This window comes from Anser brachyrhynchus (assembly GCF_964034855.1).
Source record: "Anser brachyrhynchus genome assembly, chromosome: 14".
NCBI classification, from domain to species: Eukaryota; Metazoa; Chordata; class Aves; order Anseriformes; family Anatidae; genus Anser; species Anser brachyrhynchus.
Window position 1 is genome coordinate 17,159,818 of NC_137709.1, and position 19,726 is coordinate 17,179,543.

Here is a 19,726-nt window from a genome sequence, read left to right on the forward strand (position 1 = left end):
TTGTGTGATACACTGAAACTTGATAATATTCTGATGTGTAGTCTTCATAACATTGTGCTGACTCCTGACATTTTTTCTACTTAGGACAATTTTTTTCAGACAGAATATGCAATCTGCAAGCAAAACTGTATTATGCACTTGAATTCTTCCTGGAAAAGGTTCAGTGAATTCTTGTGTACATATGAATACTGATATGACTGTCTTCATGTGTAAATTTGTCTGTGCATAAATAACTTAAGCAAAGTAACTTTGGTAGAAGAAAATCTGATATAGATCAAGACAGCTAGAGATGGAAAGAGCTTAGAAACACAAACCACACTGGGGTAAAAAAAATAAAATTAAAAAAAATCTTGAGGCAATTCACAGTCTAGGATTAGACGTAACAGGTGTACATAATCAATTCAAGAGGAACTTTGATATGACAGAAAGTTAGGCAGCTTTGGATGAAGTTTAGTGATTAGACTGAAGGCCATTATTGTCATGACTTTTTCTGACTTCTGACTTCCCATCCCTGCGTGAGCAATTAGATTTCTTTGCAACTTAAAAGCATTAAGGCACGATGTTTGCAATCTATTTTTGTGCTTCTTTCTGAAGTCCACTAGCCACTTACTCTTGCTAAAATTAGAACTAGACATGTATGCTGCTCTTTTCTTCCTGTGGCATGCACAGTTTCAGTCAGCCTTGTATTTCTTCATCACATACAGTGTTAGTTTATATAGTTCAGTTTTTCAGCAAACAAACTAACCAGATAACCAAAACCCAATATAAAACAGTAAAAACTAGTCAAAGAAAGAATATTACAGGCTTTAGAAAATTCTCTTTGAATGTAAGACATATAAAACAAAAGATTTCTTAGATTTCTTCTTATTCCAATTGCATGTTCTTCATGATTAGAATATATATATTCTGCCAATTCATTGCTTTTTTTTGAAAATAAATATTCTTCAGCTTCTGTAGGATTAGAAACATAATTGTAACAGATATGCCAGGTTATTAATGTCACTTTCACAGTTAAGGTTAAGTCAGCTTAGTTAGGAAATTAATGTACTCCTTCACCTTGAAGACTATGATTCACTTCTAGCACTATTCTCAAATTAAAAGTTCATATAAGTTAGCATCAGCTCAGTTCTTTCTCCATGCAGTTCACATTGTCCTAAAGTGCTCCCTTGGGTCGTTTAGCTTGGGAAGAATAATTGACATTATTCTTACTTTTATTTCTCAATAAATCAGCATAGCTGGAAATAGGTTAAAAGAATAAAGAAATTATGATGAAAGCAGGCAATTAAAGATTTCAGGATTACATTACCAAATAAAGACCTGAGAAGAAAGTATTAAGCTGGTACTGAAAACATGGAGTGCCATAATAAACATTTATGAACATTTTATATCTGCATTCAGCTAATGGCAGCTATTTATAACAGGTGCTTACTTGCTACGAACAACAGCAAATCCCATTTGGAAAATCTAACACTGTTTATAATTCACTGGGAAGTTTTAGTCTATGATTAATTTGACTATTTCCAAGGGCACTCAGGAAGACAGAAAAAGTCGAAAAGGACTCTGTTAAGAGTGCTTCCAGGAGGACTATTTACAATAGGTGTCCTGTTCCACCTAAATATTTAGAAGAAAAAAAAAAAAAAGTTAAAAAACGTATTTCTCATTACTGTCATTAGTCCAGCCCTCAGGTCTTCAGGTGCTGGGTTAAAAATGATGAGCTGTTTCTGGTGCCAGGAAAGAGTCCCAGAAAACAGCCATTCCACATTTCAAAAAGATGTAAACACTGTGTCTGTCTGCTGCAAAAGTTGCACACATGGACCACTGAACATAATCACTAATCATGAGTAATCCCTGATAATGGAAAGACTAGAAATAGCAGAGGGACTATATTAGCTGAAGGTTTATGCTGAAGAACTTTAATCACACCAGAAGACTTCATACAGGTAATGATAGGCTTCTGAACCTACTCTAACTTTATCATAATCAGGGGCTGAAATAGGTTACGTTTTACTCATCACATAATTACATTTTGTACAAGACACAACTGAGAGAGAAATAAGCCACTTGTTAACTGTGCCATCCTGTATAGCAGGGAGCACGAACCTCACCTTTCTGCTGCTTGGAAATGCTGTGCTGAGGAAGCTGATGCTGCTGGTACATTGCAGAAATGTGCATGTTGGGGCACTGCAGAAATCAAAGTACCCCTTGAGATCAGTTATAACTTCTGGGATTAAGGCACAGTGTTACACATTTTGTTGAGCTGTGGCACTCTGTGAAGATTTTAATGAGGACACAGCCAAAGTTTCCTGGAGTGTGAATCAGTTTTTCACCTCTTCTATAAAAGGTAATTTCTATTAGGTAGTACAGAGGTAATTGGTGAACAGTGTAAAGACACTGGCATTATGACTGCTGGCTACCTGCACTGTAACAACTATAAGAGGTGGACAAAGCTGATTCTAGTTGGAAGAATCCAAATCCTGTCAGAGGTACCATAATTACGTACCAGAGACACTAAGAGGGTAAGTTAGCTCAGCAGGTTACTGTCATGACTTCTGGCAACTAAGAGTGCTTGTTACTGAAGAGTATATCATTTCAAATGTTTACAGTCAGTGATAGAATTGCTGTTTGCATTTCAGCACATCAATGAAACTAAATCTTATTTATACAATTTAATAATTAGATGCATTTAATTATTAATGTAAATATAATACCAGGAAAATCTAAATAATTAATGATATACTTATAAATAATTTCTGTTAGTGAAATAGATTGAGAAAGTGATTTGTTCTTAACAGTAGACTTATAAATATTTAAAAGGAAGTACCAACAATGCAGTTTACAGACAATAAAAACCCTAATGCTCCTAAGTCATTTATACAGTGCAGAATAGAACTATTAAATTTGAAGATAAAAACAACTGATGAGTTTCCTGTCCGTAAGCTTTGTTTTACAGCCAGGAAGTTGGAAATTATTTTAAAGCTGACTTTCCACATTGTAGAATATTTTATAAATAAGACTTAATTGATTTCAAAAAAATCATTTCCTTGAATCTGAGTATTTGAGCACACAGATGAGATAGGCAATGCTTGAAGTCACAGCAACTGCTTTTGAATTTTTGCTTTGTAGCAGATATATAACTGAACCTGAAGCTGGACCTTCATCTTTAGATAAGCTATGATTAATGTAATGTAAATTGTGGAGAAACATAAACTTATGGCATATTATAATCCCTGACCACCTGGAGTAAATGTCACCAGCATAAATTATTACAGCCTTGGGACTATTCTGGTTTACTCTTAGTTGTAATGGCTACAAAGCCCATTCTGAAAGCCACCAACATTTATATCCAGTGAAGCATGTGGTTTTCTGACTTCATATTGACATAAGTGGAAAAATAAATTAAAACCTATGTAGGATTGAGGAGCACAAGGAGCTGTATGAGCCTGTTGGATCTGGATCACAGAATCATAGAATGCTTTTGGTTAGAAAGGACCTCAAAGACCTCAGTTCCAAACCCCCTTCCACTAGACAAGGTTGCCCAAAGCCCCATCCAGCCTGGCCTTGAACACTTCCAGGGGTGGGGTATCCAACTGGGATCTACCAATGTGTTCTAGCAACTATAAAACCAATGTAAAGAAGTCCAGCTACAACCAACCAGTGGAATTCTTTCTATCTGTTCAAGATACAATAAGTGAAATACACTGATTAAGAGAATAAATTGTATACTTTAATAGGGAAAAAAAAACCAAACCAAAACAAAAAAAAACCACCTTTCTCGATGATTTTCTAACAGCCTGTACCATTCTATTTATTGTAACTCCTACCTTTGGCAGGTTACTTGAAAACACTGTAGGAGACTATTATTTTCTATTCAATTCAGTACTGTTAGAATGATTTTACGTGATGCAGTTAAAATTCTGTGAAATTCTATTGCTTTAATCTCTTTTATTCCTATAGGCTAGTTCCATAATAGATGGGATCATTTTAAAATCATCAGATAGTAAAACAAAATGTCATACTAATTACCTTGAATTACTGATAATCATGAAAAACATGGACGGTTAACTAATCAATTAGAAAAATCGCTTTACCAACACAAGTACTGTGAACCAAAACTGCAATGAAAAGACTATCAATGTACATGAAACATGCAAAAACAAAACAAAACAAAACAAAAAACACACAAACAGGATCTGTAAGCAATATTATCCATTGCTCCACTTTTCTCTGTCCTGATAACATACAATAATCTGTTCCAGTGTACAAAAGCACATGGAAAAAACTTGATTAATTTCTATTTTCCTATTTTTCTCTCCCTTCTTAACTATTTTCAGTGCTACTTTGTTAGTAAGCAGTGGAATATACAGACATATGCCTTATAACTCTGTTACATTTTCCTCATACAAGAGAAGTACTTTCTGTGTAGTTTAGAAGCAGTACTTTATGAGCCACCATGCTGCTGAGGAAGCACTCTATAATAAATAGGTCCTTCTATCCAGAGATGTGCATCAGTGCAATAGAAGTACTTGATTTTGTTTCTATTTTCTTACAAAGCCCATCTCCTTTGCTGTGAGTGTCATCATCTGTAGGACTACATCATCTGCAGACCTTCCTCCCACCCTACCTTGACTCCCATTCCATCTTCTTCTTAATTCAACAACTCTGTCAAAGGCTTGAGGAGAACTGTCAAGAGTTATGTTGCATAAATCCAGAGATAAAACTGAGATCTTTGCTTTTCTAAGAAACACACAAATCCCTTGGTATTTCAGTGACAGGAAAGCAAATGCTTCAGTATATATGGGAAATGTGGACAACAGTGGTAGGTAATACAAACCCTGCAGTGTTAATTAGCACTACCCTCTGATCCTTACCAAAATGAGGCTTCCTCACCATTATATAAGTAGTGCACAGTTAATAAATTTCTTGTAAAATATCTTTTGGAATGAGAAACCAACCAGCAGCACTAACCAGTGACCATTTGACTGTGCTGGCCAGAATACAATGCTTCATTGAATTCGAACACCTGAATGCAGGAAAACAGTTGCTTTTAATTTACAAAGCAGATTTTTACAGCCATAGGTGTGGCTTTACAACATAACAGCATGGTGTGTACAGATACAAGCACTAGTTATATTCTATATGTTATATATATATATATGTTATATATGTTATATTTTGTGAGGTTTTCATATTGTTGAAAGGAATTACAGGATTACTGTGGGATTACATTTTGAGGCACACCAAACGAAGAGTTACTTTTTATGAATTGTACAAACTGTTGATCAGCTCCAATGACTATTTTTATAGAATCACAGAATCACTTAGGCTGGAAAAGGCCTTTAAGAACATCAAGTCCAACCACCCACCTCACGCTACAAGTCCACCACTAAACCATGTTCACCACTAAACCATGTCCCAAGCACCACATCTTCATGTCTTTTAAACACCTCCAGGGACGGGGACACCATCACCTCCCTGGGTGGCCTGTTCCAATGCCTAGCCACACTTTCCATGAAGAAATTCTTCCAGATATCCAATCTAAACCTTCCCTGGCACAACTTGAGGCCATTGCCTCACATCCTATCACTTGTCACTTGAGACAAGAGGCCCACGTACCTCGCTGCAGCCTCCTGTCAAGCAGTTGTAGGGATCGATGAAGTCTCCCCTCAGCCTCCTCTTCTCCAGACTGAGCAGCCCCGGCTCCCTCAGCTGCTCCTCACAGGCCTTGTTTTCTAGTCCCTGCACCAGCCTCATTGCTCTTCTCTGAATCCTCTTGTCATGAGGGGCCCAAAGCCCCACACAGTACTCGAGGCATGGGCTTACCAGAGCGAGCACAGGGGGACAAGCACTTCTCTAGGCCTGCAGGCCACATTACTTCTGATACAAGCAAGGATGCTGTTGTCATTCTTGGTCACCTAGGCACACTGCTGGCTCAGCCGGCTGTCAGCCAACACCCCCAGGTCCTTTTCTGCCAGGCAACTTTCTAGTCACTCTTTCCCAAGCCTATCTCACTGCGTGGGGTTGTTATAACCCAAGTGCAGCACCCAGCATTTAGCCATGTTGACTATCATGCGATTGGACACAGCACATCAATCCCAGCTGTCTAGCTCCCTAGTTCCCTCTACAGAGCCTTCCTACCCTCAACAGATAAACGTTCCTGCCCAGCTTGGTGCCATCTGCCAATTTACTGAAGATGTACTCAATCTGCTCAGGAGACAGAACTCAGGGCTTTTTGTAAAACATCTTCTACTGATAACATTATGTAAAAATAAAAACCTTTGAAGTTAAAAGACAGTTAATAAATACATTCCATGTTATGTGTGCTTCTTTTACATAAATATTTTGGAATGTATTTTAGCAAAGTCATCTAATTGCTGGGAAAAACACCAAAACTATCTTAATAGCGTTGAGCCAAACAGCATAAGCAATATGATCCTTCTTACTAAGTTCATCTTGATTTTCAGCTATTTCAGTTTTTGAGTTACTTCATACTTTTTTTTCCCCAAGCTAAGAAGATATTTTCTGTGTTTATCTTTACTTTGTCTAAAATGCAAATATACTGAACACCATGAACAACAATGGTGTGACCTCTAACTCTTGTTCCCATGATACAAATGATACTTGGACCTAAATATTGCTCTTGATCCACAAGCACAGCTCTAGATGATATGGATCAAGTTTTCTCACATTACAAAGCAGTGCAAAATATTTATATTTATTCTGACTTTCAGAAGCAAGTAGGTACCACTGTAATATTTGAAATTAAGTATAATTACTAATATCTGCAAAGTTGTGCATATGTGTTCAGGCTCTTGTGAGACTGCTATAACTAAGACATCAGGGACTATTGGTCTGTGATGATCAAAGGCATATAATACAAAGGCCATCTGGTGAGCAAGAGTTGTAAACCTTCATTTCCACTTATTTAAAGAACAAGGATTAAAGAATTAGAACAAACTTAATCTATTAATATCTGGAGATCTGGCAATCACTTAAAAAAAAAAAGTGACAAGGACTCTATTAATATAAAATAACTGGAAAAATAAAGTCAGAAGAACATGTAAGTATAAATTAAAGCATGAGAAAAGGGTTTATGAAACAGGTCCTAGTCTTTAAAGTACCTTGCATATACAAAGTACTGTATTTTCCCTGTTGCCCACAGTTCTGAGTTGGAATTTGATTAATCTCAACTTCTTTTTTCTCTCCTCAGTTTGCAGTTGAAAAATAGGGAAGGAGACAAAAATGTGAATGCAAAACACAAAAAGAACACATCATTTGTTTGCTAAAACTCTGATCGTTTTCAAATTTTGGTGATTTAAGAATACAACTCATATTATCCTGGAGCTTCTTTGACAAGATGCCTGACTACTAAAAAACAGATACTTACTGAAAGCTATAATGAAATAGCTATTTATGATATATTTATGAATTTGTAATCTCAATGTGCCTAAAACAAATTTCAGTCATTACTGAGAGCAAAAGAGGACTCTTCAAAATTAAAACAAAAACAGAAACAAACAGCAACAACAACAACAACAACAACAAACAACAACAACAAAACTGTGGTCACAGCTCCCCTATAAATGTTTTTGTTTGTTTGTTTGCTTTTTACAAAAATTACAATTACGTGCAGTAGCTATGTGTTTTTAATTCTAGTCAAATTTCATCTAAGTTGAAAATGTTATTTAACTCAAAAAGGTATGAATTTAGACTCTGGATAATATATCTCCGTAGAAGTTTGTTCTGCACTAAAAGCTGAATACAACTATTTTTTAATTCAATAGTACGTTTAATGTTCAGCGTATAAAGGGAATAAAAAATAGCACATATCAGTTTTAGAATGACATAAATGTCATTATGACCTTCATGGATTTTCATATAGCCTAAGTAATCCTTGTAAACCAAACCAAATCAAATACACATCTTCAATCATTTCTCTGCTATTTTGTCCTCTGCTGCAGTTTTATAAATCTCTTTCTTTCTAATACATCTGTTAAAAAAAAAAAAAAGACAATTAAGAAAACAAACAAACAAGAAAACAAAACAAAACAAACCAAAAAAAAAATCTACAGTTGATGCTGTTAAATCTGTAAAGCTAAAAACCAGAAAACTTGTCCAGGGGACCTGGTTAGGTAATGATATTCTGGACTTCTATTGTTTTAACTATATTGCATCCTTGTCTTTTGTACTGCTTTAGTTAAGGTTGTGTTGGCATAAAACCCTGTTCCTGAGGGTTTTATAACTCACTATTAAAAACTCCCTAATGACTACATCTTGGCATACTAAATTTCTTCCTAGAAGTGGAAAGTTATCTACACATCTATAGATACCATAAATAGAGCTTTGGAAATATATAGCTAGAGTTTTCACAGGCGGGTTAAATTACACCATTTCAAAAATGGAAGTAAGACAAGTGAAGTTTTGTACCTTCATATATTTTCTCTTTTGTGGACAGAATGCCAAAGTAGCTTCCTCTCAATTAAAGTTTTGCATATGACAATTGCTTTTGTTTATCCAAGGGGGAAAAAAAGTATATAGGTAAGTTGATTTATAATGCAATTTTCTACACACATGGTCTGTGTTTTGTTATGAAAATGTCGGACACATTATATATACCTTTAGTGCACCATACTAATAAAATAAAGTTTTGATTACATTAATCATACCAAAAGGTATGTGTCTGAGGAAATTAGGTTTTTCAAGGTCTTAAGAAATGCTCTGTGTACAATCCTGGGTCTGAGCCGAAAAATAATAATAAGAGAAGATTTCTGGAACATCCGACAGTCAAACTGTTGGAGAGAAAAAGAATAAAAGCCACATATACTAGCTACAGTCTGAGCAACAATATAGCAGGAAGTGCAGTGAGACTAGACTCTAGATTCTGTCACTATGATCAGTCACAATCTATACTGAACGTGCCTATGGAGTTTATTGTGTATTGCAGATGCTTTCCCCATGTATTTTCAGCTACAGGTACTCCTGCTGTCTAGTTTAAAAATTAGGTCAGAAGGATGATTTAAAAAATAACCAGCTTCCACTCAACTGGATGCTGCAAGCTTATCTTTATGCTGTTGTTTAGAGCTACAAATGAATGTTAAAAAATATACTCGTAATATACTAGCATACAGTAATAAATTATTTAATGAATATCTGCAGCCCAAGTTAAGTTTAAAAAATTTTACTCCAACTTTGCTTTGTTATTTGCTAAAGCTATCAGCATTTTCTTAGCTCATGAAAGGGCACATAAGAGCCTCTTGGTTACGAATTTATTGTTTCCAATAAAACTTCACAGTCATTTTGAATGTTTTTTTTTGTCTCTCTCATGTTATGCACTATAATCCTAGAATAATCTCATTTTACAAATGAAATTAACATTGTCTAGTAACAAAACTGAACTGTTAGAAAAGAGATGAGATGAGCTTTCACTCTTACCTGGAATAAAACACTTTCACTCTATACTAAGCTAAGGAATCTCTTCACCATGTTCCACTATATAGATGAAATGTGTTGATAAAATATTTGATCTTTTTCTTCACAATGCCAACATGATGATGCAACAAAACTGATTTAAAATAGTGTGACTGTTTGATTTGACTACAAGCTGGCAAACTTGCTTTCCTGGACCTTTTAAGTGACTCAGTTTGACCTAAATTAATTTCAAAGCTATACTTAGTCATAGCACTCAAATTCTATGTTCAGCACTCTATGTACAGACTAATGAAGGATTAAAATAAAACTCTGCTCTCTGATTCATGGTTCGTTTTCTCCAGCTGTTACCTTACTCCATTTTATTGATCAGGCCACAAGTTTAGTGTTAGCTACAGAGAATCAGGTTTTGTATATAAGAACACCACAAAAACAATGTTAATATACTGACTTGTGCATTTCTTTGTCTTGTCAAGTCAGACAAGATATCGTATGAAATGTTATTTTATCAGGGAAAAATCTGTAAGAAAAAAAAAATTATAAGAATTATAATTACTATTCACTACAGATGCAATTATAAGGAGATAGCTTCCAATTATAGCAGCAGTAGTAAAATAGAAGGAGAAAAACAATTAGTTCTTCTCCTTGCTGCCTCAAGACTGTTATTATTTAATATCCTGGGGGGGGGGCAAGACAGCATGACTAGCCGTAAAATCTGAAACAACTATAAAAAAGGCCAAATATACTAATTTTTCAGGAGTTTGAGAGAAGTTTTTTCCTGGTGTTTGACTGCAGATCAGTCAGCATCACTCCAAATAACATTTGAAATATGCATCCCCATTTCAGTTTTCAAAATCATGTTCCAGTTGCTATTGAGCTCATGTAGGTCTTGATATTTTAAGTACAAAACTCTCCTAGTTTACAGACCAAAAGCAAGAAAAGTTATGTTGCAAGAAAAAGGTATGTTGTCTTCAACAGAGAAATAAGGAAGGTTCAATACTACTATTTTGCAGAAATGCATGAGGCTGTCCTTAGGTCTTCTTACAGCTTCAGTAATAAAAAGGAAGATACGCTTGACATTTTTAGAGGTAACTGAGGATATTTTAGCATTAGGTAAAAAATTTTTAGAAGTAACATATTCCAAAGAAAGATATCACATATAGACTGCAATTTTTGACAAATGTTAAATTTACACTTTAAATGCCAACTTTTGAGTGGCATATTCTAGGCAACATCCAGCCTTTGGGGATCAATGAAATGGCCAAGCAATAGACAGCTCTCCTTCCTCAGCTCCAGGATGCATAACAGAGATGCTATCTGTGACATGGTGAGCATTGAATTTTTAGCACATTTCAATATCCCCAGTTGTGGTGAACAGCATCCCTGTTCCGGAAATGGATGCCATCATCTTTCCCTAAAAAATGTCCATACCTACCTCATGGTGCATATGTTAGTGAAAGGAACAGATGGTAGGCTCTGGAGGATTACTACTCTCAGAACAAAACCATGTTGACGCATGGACTTAACTGACTGAAATGTTTTTAGTGCCATCTGCCAATGGAGAAGAAAAACTGTCTGGTTTACCTTCACTCACCTTTTACAGTCCCTTTTACTATCTCTTTTCAAACTGCAGAGAGAGTGCCCTTGCTCTCTGTCTTTTTTTCTATAGCACAGCAACACAAATAAAGCTTTCACACCACAGCCCCACCGTATAAAATCTTAATTCTGCATCTGGAAGTTTTTCAGGGAGTGTTTTCAAAACATATTCTTCAATTGTTCAACGCCAATACACGCATGCATATGTAAAATATGAATGGAGTGTTATGGTGTTCATATTTAATATGTAGGCTCAGCAGGAAGACTCAGGATACAGTTAATATGAGAGATGCTATACTAACTAATACATTGTTCTGCTCACTGCTGACATATGCTTAAGTATCACAAAAGGATAGCTATACACTGATCAGTGAAGGTGCCTGGCAAAGTCATTATAGTTAGTATTTCCACGGCTGTATTTGCTTACTGCGTGGACATTCCAAGAACTTGGATCTAAGACAATACTTAGAGAAGAGTTACAGTTTTATGTAAAGGAAAAACAACAAAGAAAGAATCTGGATGTGTCTGAATAGGAAAAAGACCCACTCAAAGACGTTTTCACGACACATGGTGAATTTGCCGAGAAATTTGAGTACGGTAAGTATGGTTGCCTCCATAAACATAACTGTTCATTTAAACAGAAGAAACTGTTCCAGTAAAATAGACATCAGAATGTACATAGATATATATATTATTTTTTTTTCACAGCAGTCTGCCACTATTTACCCTTTGAAGCTGTCTATATTAGATAAGATTCCAGTAATATGTTAAGGACCATATATGCTAAAGCTGGTGAAGGAAAAGTGTATGCTGCCTGGGCAGAAAGGCACAACATAAGCAGAAGGAGTAAGAAATGTCAACAGCTGTCTGCAACATACCTGAAGGATCACCACCAGAATTGCTATTTATTTTGTGGAGAACTCTGGAAATGTAACTGAGGGTTCTGTAGCACAACCCAAACAAAGGGTAGGTGATAGGTAATATTAATTTTCCATTGTGTACCTTTGAAAATGATCTAAGTCAAGGGAATTATACTATTTTCATGAAGCTGTTATGTATGCTTCCATGCACTGGGGACACTGGCATGTATCATGCTCCTTTGAACTCAGATGTCACCAATTCACCTAGCAAAGCACTGTGGTTTTGCACTAATCCCAATACAGAATTATCCTAGCACAATCAGGCCATAAATTCAACAAACTACATGATGTACGTACAACAGCTGTGCCTGTCTAGACATGACATTACCTGACTGAAAGTGAGCTCTGGGATCAAATTCCACAAATGGTTGAATCCTTACATCTCACCATGTGTTAAGTGTGTCCAGATGGCAGGTTATACACTAGTATTAACAATCTACTTTCCCTTCCCTGAAGTATCTTTATAGCAAATTGCTGATGCTATTGTAAAGTTAGAGGAGATTCAATGCGAAAAATATTTTTAAAAAATCCTTGTGAGAAAAGTGATATTGAGGCCATTCATGTGCTTTGCATAGATACATACACTGTGTTTTGTAGTGCTGCCAAGACAGACATTGTATATACAGGAAAAACAAACCACAAAGTAAAACATATGATATATAATAGGAGCATGCTGGTTTGACTGGTTTGTGTTGGTGCGTACACTTGCTCACAATTATTCACTCACCAGCCTACAGAAACTGAACCCAGTCTTTTTAGCTAGCATGTGAGATGCTCTTCTCAGAAACGAGGTGTACATTGGAAATGTTTTGTCACAAGATACAAAGCTGGTCCATTTTTCAGCATAAATATCTGTTTAACATGAAGGCAGATACAAATTATTGCCCTCATTGCATTTACACTGGGTAGCTCAGGTACTGAAGGTCAATCTTTAAGGAACACCGTGATGGCTATAGACCCATCAGCACAAATACATTTAGAACAGGTGTTTCTGTAACTGTGAAAGACTGCGAAAATCTGTAGAGTTCAGTGGCCTTTAAACTCACACTTTTGCATAATGTGGTGTAGTGGACTAATGTTAACATGCTGGGCTGCAATATCAAAGATTACAGGGTCAAAATCTCCTTGGGGTTCTTTTCTTACTCTGTCTCTTTATCCACATGGATTTGCCCATTTCTGCTTTTGGAAAAGAACTGCATTTAGAAGGAGGTCAAGAGAGTCTTTTTTTTTTTTTTTTTCAAGAGCTAATCTAGATGCTTAGTGCTAGTGCTACTAAAACAAATCAAGAGAATAAATGAGAAAATATTTGGCAGATGAATAGTTGGAGACCAATTCACTTTTGCTAGCTTGTATAATTTTTGTCAAATAGTTTCAAATGGTGAGCATAATCAATACCCAGTCATTTGATTATTCCGGAAAAAAAAAAAACTCCCTGTTTTTATATTTGGCTTCATAATCTCTCCTAGAGATTCCGAAAAGGTACAAAAACAAACATAAAAAGGCAGAGGGCAGTTCTTTGCCCTCCGGGCATGACAGCAGAGGCAGAGATGGTTATGGAAGAACCACCAATTCCTGAGCTTCATAGTGTTTGTTTTCTTATGTCTCTTTGGGAAAAATGCACAAAGGAATATATATATATATATATATTATTTTTTTTTGGTGGCACTGGAAAGTAAAACAGAAAAGCCAAAGATGCTCTGTGAGTTGGTCATAAAGAAATGTCCTGGAGCCAAGAGAAAGGGCCCTCCTGCTAGGAGGTGGAGAAATGGAAAAGATAGCAAGTTTTTTCAAGAAAATATGGAAAACAACTTCTAAGAGAAAAGCTGCAAAGAAGCACATACAGAAGTTACCTTCTAAGAAAGCATCCTGCCTGTTAAACCAATTCAATCAGGGAAGAAAATAGCCATGACCTGATTTGAAGAAATACAGCAGCTGAGACCCAGAAGATCCTGCAAGGAAGGACCCTAAAATGCAGTCAATAATCATTGGAAGAATGTCTGTGCTGGACAAAAGACAGCAAACTATGAATTAAAAGGATTTAATGGAAAGTCTAAGGGTGATTTAGTTCCACTCCCTTTAAGTCTTCACATCTCTTCTTGGCTGGCTGTTACACTAATGACTGGCATTCTCAGGCCTGTGTGTTGAGCTCTTTGATCAGACAAGCTAGATACGGTTAAGAGTCCAGCCAAGTAATCATATCAAGCAACTTCAAGGACATTCCTCTAACAGCATTAGTAGAGTGGCATGGATAACGTGAATTGAGATTACAGGTATGATCCCATTACATGACCTAAGCAAAAAGGAGGAGTGTTAGCGACCTGCTCCAGTATCGTACAGCACAAACACAGTCACACAGCTAAGCTGACTTGTGCCATCCCTCCACACAGAACTAGATCTGCTCCATTACTGCTTTGCTACTATTACTCCATCATCTGCTGTTCCTGCTAGAGTGACTACTTGTACAAGAATCATATTCAACAACTATTTCAACTTTATATCTTTCCGTATTGCTCCTAATAAGAGACAAGTTACCTACCTCGCTCTCTGTTCTTGTGGGTTCACCATTTCCAGGTGTTGCCCTTCCTCTCAGGATAACTCTCTGACAGCACTTCTACGTAGTTAACACACTTCTTGCCTCAATGTCTTGTAACAGAGAAGAGCACTGCAGCCTTAATCAATAGCTGTCATCAGGGAGCCTTTTGTAGAATTCTGTTTGGAAAAGGTGTCTGGAACTTAACCTCAGATCTCAACAAGTAAGCACTGCTCTCAAGTTTTATTGATTGAAAAAATAATATAAAGCTACATGAAAATGCAGGTTGTAGGACAAAGGAAGAGTTTGTTGTTTCTTTTAAATCAGGTACTCGACAGGTTAAGTTTCCTAATCGGAACTCAGGCAGTGACACCTGTATTTCTGTAAAATCCTCAGAAAGTGACATATTGCAAAAGGTGGGGTTTTTGATCTATTCAAACAGTGGTTGACACTAGGAGTTGCTATCTATTTATCAGTTCTGATTTATTTGCTTAACACAATTTATGAAAACAATGTGCTGTTTCCTTCTGAGATGAGAAAAAAGGGCTCAGGATTGTCGTGGGTTAATGAATAAAGCTAGTATATCTAAGTATCACTACTGTGGTCATGCTAAAACATTTCACTGAATTATTCTCATTGAATTTGTCATTTATGAAATGGTGAATGCAGCTCTGATTCAGTGAGGTGCAGACGCCTTTTTCCCCTGAACAAATCTGAAAGAGAACTATGTTTATTGGGCAGCTTTTAAATAGAAATTAGGAGTTTTGCTGAGGGATGTCAGGATTTCGCAATGTAACAAATGAGGGACCAATATAAAAACATAATATTTATATTCACTTATGAACTACCCCAGGAAATAAATATTTTAAAGGTTGACTATATATATATACTCTTTGAATGTGAGAATATCTATACAATGAACATAATAAGTACTGTTAAAATGCTGTGTTCCCTGCCTCACATACATACACAGTGGCTATCCCATTTTTATACCATAACAACAAGAATAAAAAAAAAAAAAAAAAAGCCCTTTGCAAATCTCATGTCCTCCATTTCAGATCTTCTATGGGCTTAACAAGCATTAACCTACTACATCTCACAATATGTCTTTACATTCACTATTATTATAGCCATATCATCATCGTTATAGCCATGCTATTATCATCATCATAATATTAAAGCAATATTATCAAAATATTATTACACTTATGCAGATAAATCTCTGAAGAAGTAAATCACATGGTAAGAGCTGGAACTCAAACATTTCCACTCTTACTCAATTGACGAAGAATATACAAATCTCTCTTTTGCAAATCCATTAAAGAAAATAGTAGAGAAATATATTCTTATTTCCCCTCACACAGCTGCCACTTCCCAATCTAGATTTACACTGACAATCTCCAGGGTAGGATCAGAAGTTATGGAACAGCTTCTGTAAAAGTAAAAACTATGTGAGCTAGGACTGCTCTGTCTGTCTAAGGAAGGATATAATAAAGGTCCATAAAATCAGGCCTGTCACTGGGACGATGGCTAGGGATAAACTACACACACTGTTTCTCCTAGTACCAGCTCTAGAAGGGATCAAATGGAAGTTGTCTGTGCCAAGTATAAGACAAACAGTGGTGTCCTTCGTGAAGCATAGAGTTAAAACTAAGGAGCTTCTTCATCAAAGATATTGTGAAGCCTAAAAGTTTGCATTGGTTCAAGGGAAGATTGCACTGTTATATGACATAGAAAGCTGTTACGGATCATTATGTAGGTAAAAACTGATTTGAATTGAACTCAGAATTACTGAGCTGTGAATGGGAAGGTAAGAGAAGGAAATTCATATCCTTTCCTTGTTTGTACACTCTGACTTGGCATTTGCTTTGGCATTGCTGAAATACTGAAGATGGACTAGATGAGCCTTTTGAACTGTTACTTAATCTTCCACTGGTGTCAACAGGGCCAGGGGTCTGTCTCCCTGATGCTTCTACAGAGCTAAACGAGGTGCGGCTGCTGATCCTTGCTTTGCTACCCAGAACAACATGTGGGGTTGAAGGAGCTGCTGAAACACTGTTCTGCTTTTTTCACACTGCTACTTACCTATCATATAAATTTGCCTAAGTACTGGAGAAATGAAAGGCAACAAATATGACACTCATTTCTAAAAGAGCTCTGGAAAGTACTTGGTTAATTACAGACTGTTAAGGTTGACTTACATTTCAGATAAATTGGTAAGAACTAGCAGAAAAAAATGAGTATGTTCATTGAAAAATATAAAAATCATGAGTGTTAGAAGTTGTGCCACATATTTATTAAAAATCTCTGAAAGGTTTAAGCAAGTGATAAAATGGACAATGAAATTCAGCATTGATTAATACAAAAATGTAAAAGCACCTCAGATAAAGAAAGACAAAACAGACAACTCAGTTTGGAGAGGAGATGACTGAGGAACATGGGTGTGGGGTAGGTATCAAAGCACATAACCAAAAAAAGTGAGCAGAGAAGATCTGTTATTGTTACTTATGACACAAGAAAAAGGGGTCATTTCGGGAAGGGCTGAGGCTGGAGGAGGCTAAACCAAGGAAGCTCCATATCACTGTGTAATTGAACTATGGACTCATTGTCACAGGAGTTTGTGAAGTCATCTAGCTCAAAAGCAGGGAAGGTAAACAATTAAAGAGCATTACCATTATGGGCAGCTTAAAAATGACAGAAATTACCTAAACTAATGGCTCTTAGAAACAGAAAATACACCTGAAAAATCACTTCTTGTCCACCCTATTTCCAACAGCCTTTCCCTAGTCATCTGCTACTATCCTCTGCTAAACAGTTAAAATACTGCTAAAATTTAAAATATTTTTTTTTTGCAAATTTTTCTCTTTCATTTATTTTTTCAAAGAAGCTACAACCATCCAATCCTTTCCGCCCATTTCCTATTTATGCCGAGTTCACTCTATGTTTTTTTCATTCTTTCTCACAGAATTTGCACATTTGTCAAAAGTAAGCAAGATAAGCTAGGTCAGACATCGATGAAAAAGGTGAGTTCCTCCCATTCCTCTGTTTGGAAGCATATTGATCATGCCATGGGATCCTGCTCTTTAGCAAATACAGTGGAGAAAGTTCAGGCTGTGGGACTCCTGGGGAGGCCGTAGCCGCTCTCCATCTTCTGACAACTCCAGTTCTCTGCCCCATCTCAACAGACACCACTTATGTTCCCAGTTCAGTCCCGCAGCTGATACAAGTGTGCAGAAACACACTTATATCAAAAGAAAAAGTCAGATAACATTTCCAGAGGGTCTCTATTTCTCACAGACTAGCAGAGAATCGCACAGAGAGTGCTGTGTCCTCCATATTTCAGCAGAGGACAGAGAGTTTATCAATGAAAGAAGTAGGAAAAACTTGAACTGTAAGAACAGAACTAAATATGCTCTGCAAGCCTCTGCCCCAGTACGGAACTGTGGCTGTCCAAATGCATTTTTCATGCCCAGTTACAGGAAATCAAATCATGTTGTAAAGCATAAAACATGCTGCACTAGCTCAGGACACACAAGTGAGTTACAAGACATTTTAAGGGAGCACTTTACTTTTCTAGACTTAATTTTCCATTTGCTTCAAATCAATCACCTGAACATGTATAGCAAAAATGAGCAATTGCACGTGGCTTTTCATGGCAATTGATACAATCTGAACCAACCTTGTTAAGAAAACCTAAGTTTCATTCCTTTTAAATTAAAGACCATTTAACAATACAAAAGTCACTGACCTTAAACTTTTAAATTCAATTACATTGCCACAATGACGAAATAAAATATTCTAACATAAGATAACCTATTTCTTCTTCTACATTTTATTTAGTTTATTTAGAACTCTACATTGTATTTAATTTACTATTATTCAACATGAAAAGAAGATGAGTACCCAGTATGATCAATTGTGTATATTTTTCATAGGGAAAGGTTGAAGATAACAAGGGTCTTTCCAGCCTTACCAATATCTTGCTTACAAATATGCTGTACTAGGAGTTTTCATTAGTTAAGACTTGACTCATCTCAGAGAATAAATTACTGTTTGCTATACTTTCCTCTCACCTATCAAAACCCAAGGTAGGGAACAGGAAGACAGCATCCATAAAGCCATATGTTTACTTGTCATTTGTTTACTCAAAACATTTGCAACACAGCAGTTTCTCCTCTCTGCTGAACAGTAACTTTTTTTTTTCTTTTTTCCCTCTTGCTAAGAAAACTTGACAAATGATCATTCAGCCTCCTTGGGAAAGACAACACGTGAGGTTAATTCTTGCACTTGTACCACTTCTTGGCTTTCTAAGCTTTAACATCTTGGCTTTCAGGACTCAAAAGAAAACAACCAGGTGCTGGAGGGTGGTGGAAAGAATAGAAATGTGCTCTTTAAAAGAAATGTTTCTGTTGAAAGAAATTAATTCTGTTGTTCATTTTGTGTACTAGCAAACAATGGGGAAATAAACTGTATATAAAGCACTAAAAATTAGATAGAACTTATGGTATTATTTTGCTGATTAAAAGAATTCCTAACCTCTCACTCCTGAGTATTCTGTTCGTTTAGCATGAAAGAAATCTACATACTTAACTCAAAGTCAGTGCCAACATGATAGGCAGGAAGACTTTAACACCCACAGCTGAGCAGCTCTTGTCAAGCCTTCTGATGCATCATAAACAATGGGATTCCAATAAATCACTGCCTGGTTGGGCTCAAGCTGCATGACCCAGGAGATTAATGTGCCAGTTTCTTTGTTCTAGGTGACACTTCCATATTTGCAAAATACTACCTCTACGAGGAAACAAGATTTCCAGTAAAATTGTTGCAGAGGTTTCCTGAGAATACAGGTCAGAAGTATTCTACCAGCATGAACAATAACTTGAACAAGGAGAATGAATAGTAATATCAAAGTACTGTTCACATAAATCATCATTCAAATCTTTATATTAATAATTCCTGTAACAGCTCTAAAAAGAACCATTACTCCTTAGTAATCATTAATGAGGAAAGAAAAGGAAGAAAAAATAAATTTAGGGTTGTATCCTTTAAATGAAATCTTCAAAGCATGGAAGAAAAGCAAAATAATAATAATAATAATAATAATAATAATAATAATAATAATAATAATAATAAAGTGTGTGTTGTTTTACATATATATAATGTAGAACTATATCAGTTGCAAACTAAAATATGCAAGAAAGGTTGAAAGATAGACGTAGAAGTAAAAATGCCAAAATTAATTAACAAAACCAAGAAT

The 19,726-nt window shown here is 36.1% G+C and overlaps 1 protein-coding gene across 27 annotated transcripts in view; it reads right to left on the reverse strand.

The window, feature by feature from the left end:
- The window catches only part of TENM2 (teneurin transmembrane protein 2), a 1,469,731-nt gene that overhangs the window by 1,149,043 nt on the left and 300,962 nt on the right, over positions 1-19,726 (reverse strand). Inside the window, exon 3 of one of the 27 annotated variants that reach the window (XM_080555523.1) lies at positions 14,476-14,648. The exons of the other annotated variants lie outside the window; for them this stretch is intronic. The gene's annotated coding sequence lies outside the window, so the exon portion shown is untranslated. The remainder of the gene's footprint in view (positions 1-14,475; positions 14,649-19,726) is intronic. 27 annotated transcript variants of the gene reach the window in all.